Source organism: Triticum dicoccoides, chromosome 3B (assembly GCF_002162155.2).
Source record: "Triticum dicoccoides isolate Atlit2015 ecotype Zavitan chromosome 3B, WEW_v2.0, whole genome shotgun sequence".
Taxonomy (NCBI): Eukaryota; Viridiplantae; Streptophyta; class Magnoliopsida; order Poales; family Poaceae; genus Triticum; species Triticum dicoccoides.
The window spans coordinates 38,966,210-38,973,832 of NC_041385.1; the positions used below are offsets into that span (position 1 = coordinate 38,966,210).

The 7,623-nt window shown below is 44.1% G+C and overlaps 1 long non-coding RNA gene across 1 annotated transcript; it reads left to right on the forward strand.

Annotated features, from left to right (window-relative positions):
- The first annotated feature begins 3,848 nt into the window (after positions 1-3,848).
- LOC119280686 lies at positions 3,849-4,222 on the forward strand. Its single transcript, XR_005138145.1, has 3 exons — positions 3,849-3,938; positions 4,038-4,108; positions 4,194-4,222. It is a non-coding gene; the product is annotated as an uncharacterized LOC119280686 (long non-coding RNA).
- The last annotated feature ends 3,401 nt before the right edge of the window (positions 4,223-7,623 follow it).

The window sequence follows — 7,623 nt, forward strand, 5'->3', positions numbered from 1 at the left end:
TAGAGTAGTGAAAGCCCAAATTCTATTGCACTAGAAGTTTGTCTCTTAGATATTTATGACTCCCAAACGTGGGATAAACATGGAAAAATATATACAGACATTTTAGTAGAGAAGGGACTGCATGGGAATATATTCATATTTTTTACTTAGGATAATACTTATAATTTGTTTTCAAATGCTTGTAACCCAAGAAGTTTATGTAATGGAGAGGCAAGTGATAGAAATGCTTGGTGTACTCCAAAAATACGATAACCAATAGTAGAAAAACAAGCATTGGCAGTAGCCAACGAAGACAGTTAGGTCCACATGTGACAAAGCCACATCTAATAATCTCGGGAGGTTGTTATTTTTTATGTGGAGGCTGTTGAAAGTCAGAAACCGCCTGTAATAATCTGCGGAGGCAGTTTGAAAATCACGCTTCCAGTTCAAAAGTATTCGAGGCAGCTTCATTTATAGAACCGCCTGCATGGTCGAACACCTACGAGTTATGTTCACCTCTGTCCCCGTTCCTCCGGTCACCCCCAGATTTCATATGGCAAGCACAGCCAAACCTAGAACACTCGCCGTGCTGAGCATTACCGTGTTGTGTAGCCGTGCTCGCCGTCTTGCTGCGTCTACCCATGCCTACCACTGAGCTAATCCAAACGGATGCGGGTCCTCTGACGTGCCGTTGGCCCACTGACATGTGGACCCGGTCCCACACGTCAGTGGCCCAACGTCAGGCCACCGTACGTCAGAGGATCCCTCTCTAATCCAAACAAGTAAGGTTAGGGAACGTAACTCCTCCCAATCCCCTACTCCGCCTCGCCCAGCGTCATCGTCACAAATGGCGGTGTCATCGATCTCGCCGAGGCCCTCCACATCCACGTCCTCCTCTTCCTCTCCTCCATCCCCTCCTCCTCCTATTCAGGCCAAGAGAAGGTCGAGTTAATGGCCGTGGTGGCTGCCGCCTCGCCGGCGTTGACCACTTTGAACTGGACGTGGTACATCGGGTGGCGGCGGACCATAACTACAAGGTGGTGCGGATTCGTGATTTGAGGCTGGTAGCATCGATGGATCTAGATCGGGATTTTGCGGGTGCTCCATTGGTTTGGTTAGGTTTGGCTTAGGTGCAACTGCGGGTTCAGTTTATAGACGTCCGATTATTCTTTTACTCATCATGTTGTTTTGAATTGTCCACATGCATATCCTTCATCCTCTCTATAAAATGCAAACTCCTTAATCCACTCTCTAGAATGCAAACTTCTACAACTTCAATGTAAAATTCAAATTGATTCATCTAATCTGCAGAATGCAAACGTATTCAACTTATGTTAAAATGGAAACTGCTTCAACTTCTGTTAATATGGAAACTGTCAACTTCTTTCAAAATGCAAATTGCTTCAATTTATGTTAAAATGGAAAGGGCTTCAACTTATGTTAACATGGAAACTTCTAGAACTTATGTTAATATGGTAACTTCTTTGACTCTTGTCTTCATAGACGAAGTGCTTTGTGTTGTACTCAGGGAGGCATCCAGGAGTCTATAGTTCATGATAGACATGCCATGAACAGGTGGGTGGTTATGACAACAACTGCTTTAAAGGGTTTAAGAGATGGGACGAAGAAGATAATGATTACTCATGCAGGGAGGAGCAGAGAGCAGGGAAAAGAGCAATCATGAAGTAGGCAAGGATGCAGGTCAAATCGGATTGAGAGGGCTGAAGAAATTGATAATCTTCGTGCAGTTCATTGTCATTGTGGTTCTTTTGTTATCATGTGTCAGCTTAATACATCGGGCTGAAAGTTACTTATTTTTCAACATCATCATGTTCCACTTCTTCGCTTTATATTCTCTGTACTGTTTTCGCTTGTGTGCTGCATACAACTACCTTAATTTTAATTGTATTACAAAAGTATAACCAGTTGTGACATCTGGTGTGGGATATAGGGGTTATGAGTCATACGAAATACATTGCATTATAGCTCTGGAACTTCAGATCAACAATGTACATTATTAGCTGTGATTGAAATTTTTCCTGTATCATGTAGGAGATGTATGGTGGACCTCAAAGCATGTCGGGAAGCATCATCGAGCAACTGGGAAGATGGTGTCTCCTAGTCGAGGCTACACATAGATAGAACATACGATCACAGGCTTGTACAACTTATCTTACAATTCCGTATGTTCTCGTATATGAAAAATTGTAGAACTTTTGTGCTATGGGTACTACAATGAGAGATATGTTATCTGTGTAACTTTGTATTACAGTGTTTCATCTGACAATCATTAGCCACGGTAGGTACGTAACAGAAAAAAGTTAGATCCCTTACATACCAAATGAAGGCCGTTATTCGTAAGAAACCAGGTACGACACGCAAAGCATTCCAACAGGTTATAAATTGGAAACTGTCTGTGGTGTCCACTACATAGGATGCGGTTTCGACCGTCGCCGGTCTGCGGAGTATTAGCAACGCAGACTCTAAGGCGGAATAGAGCAGTTTTGAGCATACTCCAAAGCAATGTACTCCCTCCGTTCCTAAATATAAGTTTTTGGAGAGATTTCACTATGGACCACATACGAAGCAAAATGAGTGAATCTACACACAAAATGCATCTATATACATCCGTATGTGGTCCATGGTAAAATGCCTACAAAAACTTATATTTAGAAACGGAGGGAGTATTAAACAAGGAGACAACACGTGAATCAGTGACTTTGTCAGGCGCAACCATCGAAGGTAGGACCTAAGGTTTTCACCCCAAAGCTTGACACCCGGTGGTCGAAGTGCACCACCACTCCGAAAACACAGTGTGTTTTCGCCACCCTTTGTCGAAGACAACGAAGCCACATCAAAAGCATCCACACAGCATGCTCACGGAAAATTGAAATCTGAACCATTCCATGGTATTTATGCATGGAGGTGGTCGCTCACGTTCACATGCTTGCTGTGGATTTTAGGACATGGTGAAAGCTATCAGAGAATTCGTAGAGCTGAACCTCGTCAATATCCATCGCATGCTCTAGAAACCCTGTGGCGGAAGCTGACTTCGACAACGATGCTAAGACATGGCAACAACTCTATGGCGACCACAAGTCGTAAACCATCACCACTAACTCGTAGATGCATGTCTTCCCATCATCGTCATTGTCGCTTCTACGCTGCCATCACAGATCAGTGTATGATTCGCCGGTACCAGATCCGGGCATACGACTGTTATCACCACACGCCGTCATCTACGGTTACAGCTGCCACGAACGAAAAACTGTAGCACGACGTCCTCAAAGTTAAGATCTATCGTAGGGTCGAGTATGTTGCACCGCGCAACTCGAGAGCTCCTTGCATGAGAAGGCATTCCCACCGCTGCCATCGGCCAACAGGGCTTTGTCCGCCAACGTCCTTCCATGGCAACGGGGGATGAGATTGGGTGAATAGCTCCCATGCGACGTCGTTGGTGTGAACTGTCTCTCATGTGACGTCGTTGGCTGTAATAGCTTGCATGCGACATCTTCGTTGGAAAAAATAGCTCCCATGCGACACACCATTTACGCGGCTAGTTGGCTGTCCGTTAGGCTGAGAGTTGGTTAGGACACTGGGGGTTATGTGCTCTGACTGGTGGGGTCCACCTATGGCCACGTAGTCAAGAGTCAACCGTCCACGACTCGACCGGCGACTGTGTGACCGTGCTCGACTCGCCCGTGCTGGACTGGGCGAGCGGCGCCGCCGTAAGCAACTTCTCCGGCAGTGGTTTCTTCTCCGCGGTGGTGGAGCGCATTTCTCGGCAGCGGCAGAGCTATTGCGAGGTGAGCCCGAAACCCTAGTCCCACTCCCCGATCTGTGGCCTCATGCTGCCCTCTGTTTCCTGGCGATTTAGAATCGGGCTCCATTGGATCCGGGGGTTGTTTCTTCTCCGCGGCCCGGTGGTGGAGCGCCTATCCCTGCAGCGGCTATTGCGAGTGAGTATTTTCCAAACACTACTCCCATTCCACTAAATTTTGAATAAATCTACCCATAAATCTGTGGCCTCATGCTGCCCCTGTTGCTTGATTGGATAGGAGATGGAGCGAGGGCTAGATGAGATGGAGCGAGGAGACGGGCTGCCCCGAGGAGACAGTGCTTCAAATCGGTAATGGCACCCTCTTTTCTTGGCGATTTAGAATCGAACTCGATTTGGTAGTGACTGCCGCCGCTGCCTGCCATTGACAAAACAGGGGAGGTTCAGGTTCTGCCACCACATTCGCAATTATAGTGGAATTTTTACCCTGTAAAGCCAAGCTCAGTGATGGCAGTGTCCAAGACATTGATAGAGATACCACCGTGAGGTTGGATGTCGATTTTGCAGATGTTGATCCCCCGGAATTGGAGATCATGAAGGAGAAGGCCGTGGGCAATTTGGTGGAGAGAATTGGGGAGAGTATTGTTTGGGGTCCAGAACAAGAGGTATCTCTGCAACGTTTCGATAACTATAATGGTGAATATGTGAGAATTGAAGATGGAGAATCCATGGTTGCTGAAATTGATCAGCAAGGAGGATGGGCAAGCAAACAAGTAACATTTTATGCAGAGCTAATTGATCTGCAAACTCATTCCAGAGTTGGTTATGTGCCATCAAAGATGGCTGCACAGATGGAAGATGATGAGTGGGTTTCACAAAAGAAGATGTTGGCATTGTTGACTGAACCGACTATAGTAGCTGAAGATACTGGGATTGATGCAGATGGAAAGGAGGGAACCCATGGTGCTAGGAAGATTGTTGTTGACTGGAATGTAGTAGAGTTGAATGAAAAAACAGATTTGGTCATTACACCAATATCTGACATTGATATGGCCGAAATGTTTGGCATTCAAGTTGATGACAAAGATAAGGAGAAGGATGACAGTTCTTTGCCAGCTGAAGGTAACACAGGCCCTAGAAATGCAAATGAGGATGAAGAACACCTGATGAGAGAGGCTGCAGATGATGTGGATGATGCAGATGATAATGAGCTGGTTTGTTTGTATGACAAAGAGAACCCAGTTATTGAGGTGGGAAAGTTGTGGCCAAGCATGAAGGAGTTTAGGATGTCTTTCAGGACCTATGCAGTGAAAAAAGAGTTTGATGCCAAGACTATGTGGACTGATCGAAAGAAATTTTATGCTCGGTGCAAAGGTTATGATGGTGGTGGCAATCCTTGCAAATGGTACTTGTCTGCCAGACTACAACCTGATGAAAGTACAGTAAGGGTAAATCAAATACCACACCAGCATACATGTATGACCACTTCACAGAGAGTTTCAAAGATGACATCACAGCTTTGGGTTACAGAGAAGATTACTCCTATTTTAGCCAAGACTCCAAACACTACTGCAAAGAGGCTTAAAGTTGACTTGGAGAAGTTGTACCCCATCCAGCTGCAATATACCACAGTGTGGAAAGCAAAACAAAGGGCCATGAAATCATTGTATGGTGACTGGGCAAATACATTTAGGATGTTGTATAGTTTTAAAGCAGAGGTGGAGAAGAGGTCACCTGGGAGTGTAGTGGAGATAGATACAGAGGTAACAGAGGATGGCAAGGTTTTATTCAGCAAGTTTTTTATGTGTTTGAAGCCTTGCATAGATGGATTCAAAGCAGGTTGTCGTCCATATTTGAGCATAGACTCATCTTTTTTGACTGGAAAGTGGAATGGTCAGTTGGCTGCATGCAATGCTCTAGATGGACACAACTGGATGTTCCCAATTGCAATAGGAATGTTTCAATCAGAGACAGAGGCATCATGGATATGGTTCATGATGCAACTGAAAAGATGCATAGGGCCAGTTTCTCCTTTGGCCATCCACACAGATGCATGTAAAGGGTTGGAAAATGCAGTAAAAAGTGTTTCCCCCATGCTGAGCAGAGGGAGTGCTTTGGACATATGTGGATGAATCTGATAAAAAAATTCAGAGGAGATGAATTTGGGCGCATGTGGCCAGCAGCAAGATCCTACACCAGACAGACACATTCCTATCACCTTGGTAAGATATTGGCATCATGTAGTGATAATGAATTTGCTTCATGGTTGAACACCCACCATTCTCTGTTGTGGTATAGATCAGGTTTTAATACTGCCATAAAATGTGATCATATCAATAACAACTTGGCAGAAAGTTTTAACAACAAAGTGAAGCATTTGAAAGACTTGCCTATGCATGACATGGTGGACCAAATAAGAATCATGATCATGCGTTTGTGGGAGTTGAGAGGAAAAATTGCTAATATTTTGGAAGGGGACAAGCTTCCAGCAGTGGTACAACAGGTGGTCAACAGGAGTAGAAATCTTTCACATCTATCTGTTGAGAAATCTTCCTTGTGGGGTGCTGAAGTTAGAGATACAAAGAGTGGCAAGAGGCATGTGGTAAATACTAAGTTGCATGAGTGCACTTGCCAAGAGTGGCAACACACTGGAAAACCATGTGAGCATTCCATACTTTTTTTGGCATCCAAACCCAGGTTAAATATGCACCCATATTTGCATGAGTATTATTCAGTACAAAAATTCAAAGCTGCATATGCAAGTCCAATTCCTGCACTGACTAACCAATCTCAGTGGCCTGAGGTGGAAATAGAATTTACCTTGTGTCCCCCTGTCACTAGAAGAAAGGCTGGGAGGCCTAAACAGAGCAGATTCAAAGCTTGGTTTGAGAAAGGTGGTTGTAGTAAGAAGGGGGAAAAGGAAAAGGAAAAGAATGATAAGCCCAAAAGGGCTCAAAAAGGTAACAAAAATAGGTGCAAGTTGTGTGAGGTACTTGGGCACAGAATTGGTTCATCCAAGTGCATCTACACTCCTCAGAGGCCAAAGTATGTTTATGTTACTGTTTTTGCAAGTTTTTGATTTTGCTACTTGTTCTAGTATCTAACCAAGTCAAATGCTTTATTTTTTAGGAGGAAGCGTGCAGAAAAAGCCCCACCGCTTGTTGTTGAACAATGCTGGCCAGTGAAAAAAGCAAGACTCGGTGGCTATAGAAGGAAGAGCACTAAGCAGATAATGTTTGGTGACAAAGATATGGAGCTAACTGAAACTGTTACTGCTGAACATGAGCTAAGTGTTTGTGTTTTGGACGATGTGATGCATACTGAATCTGTTTTGCAGACGCTAGGGCAATCTGAAACTGTTGCAGATGAAGCAAATGTTGTGCTGCCATTCGAATCTGCTTTGACAACTGTGTTGCCATGTTTGGAGGTTGTGCTGCCAAGTGTTGAGTTGCAAACTGAAGTAGTTGAACAATGTGTGCCATCTACTCAATCTGCAGAAGTGCAAACTGAAGAAGTGAGACATGGTCAGGTGCAAAAGTTGAGGGGGCCAAAAAGCAAGAGCATCAGCATCAACAAACTATGCGCCGTGGAACCAAACAGTGGAAAAAAGCAGAAGAAATCGAGTGGTAGAAAGAAGCAGAAGAAATAGAGTCGAAAACATTCAAATTTGATGTGAAAACTTAAGTTTGTTGTCATTTGATGTGAAAACTTATGTTCTTTCATGTGATAACTTATGTGCTATGATGTTGATTTGACTTGAAATAAAATTCAAATTTGAACCGATATTCAAATTTGAACCTATCTTCAATATTTTTTGAGTTCATTTGTTTGTTTTGTGATGTTGCATCGTTTTATGTACTACTATG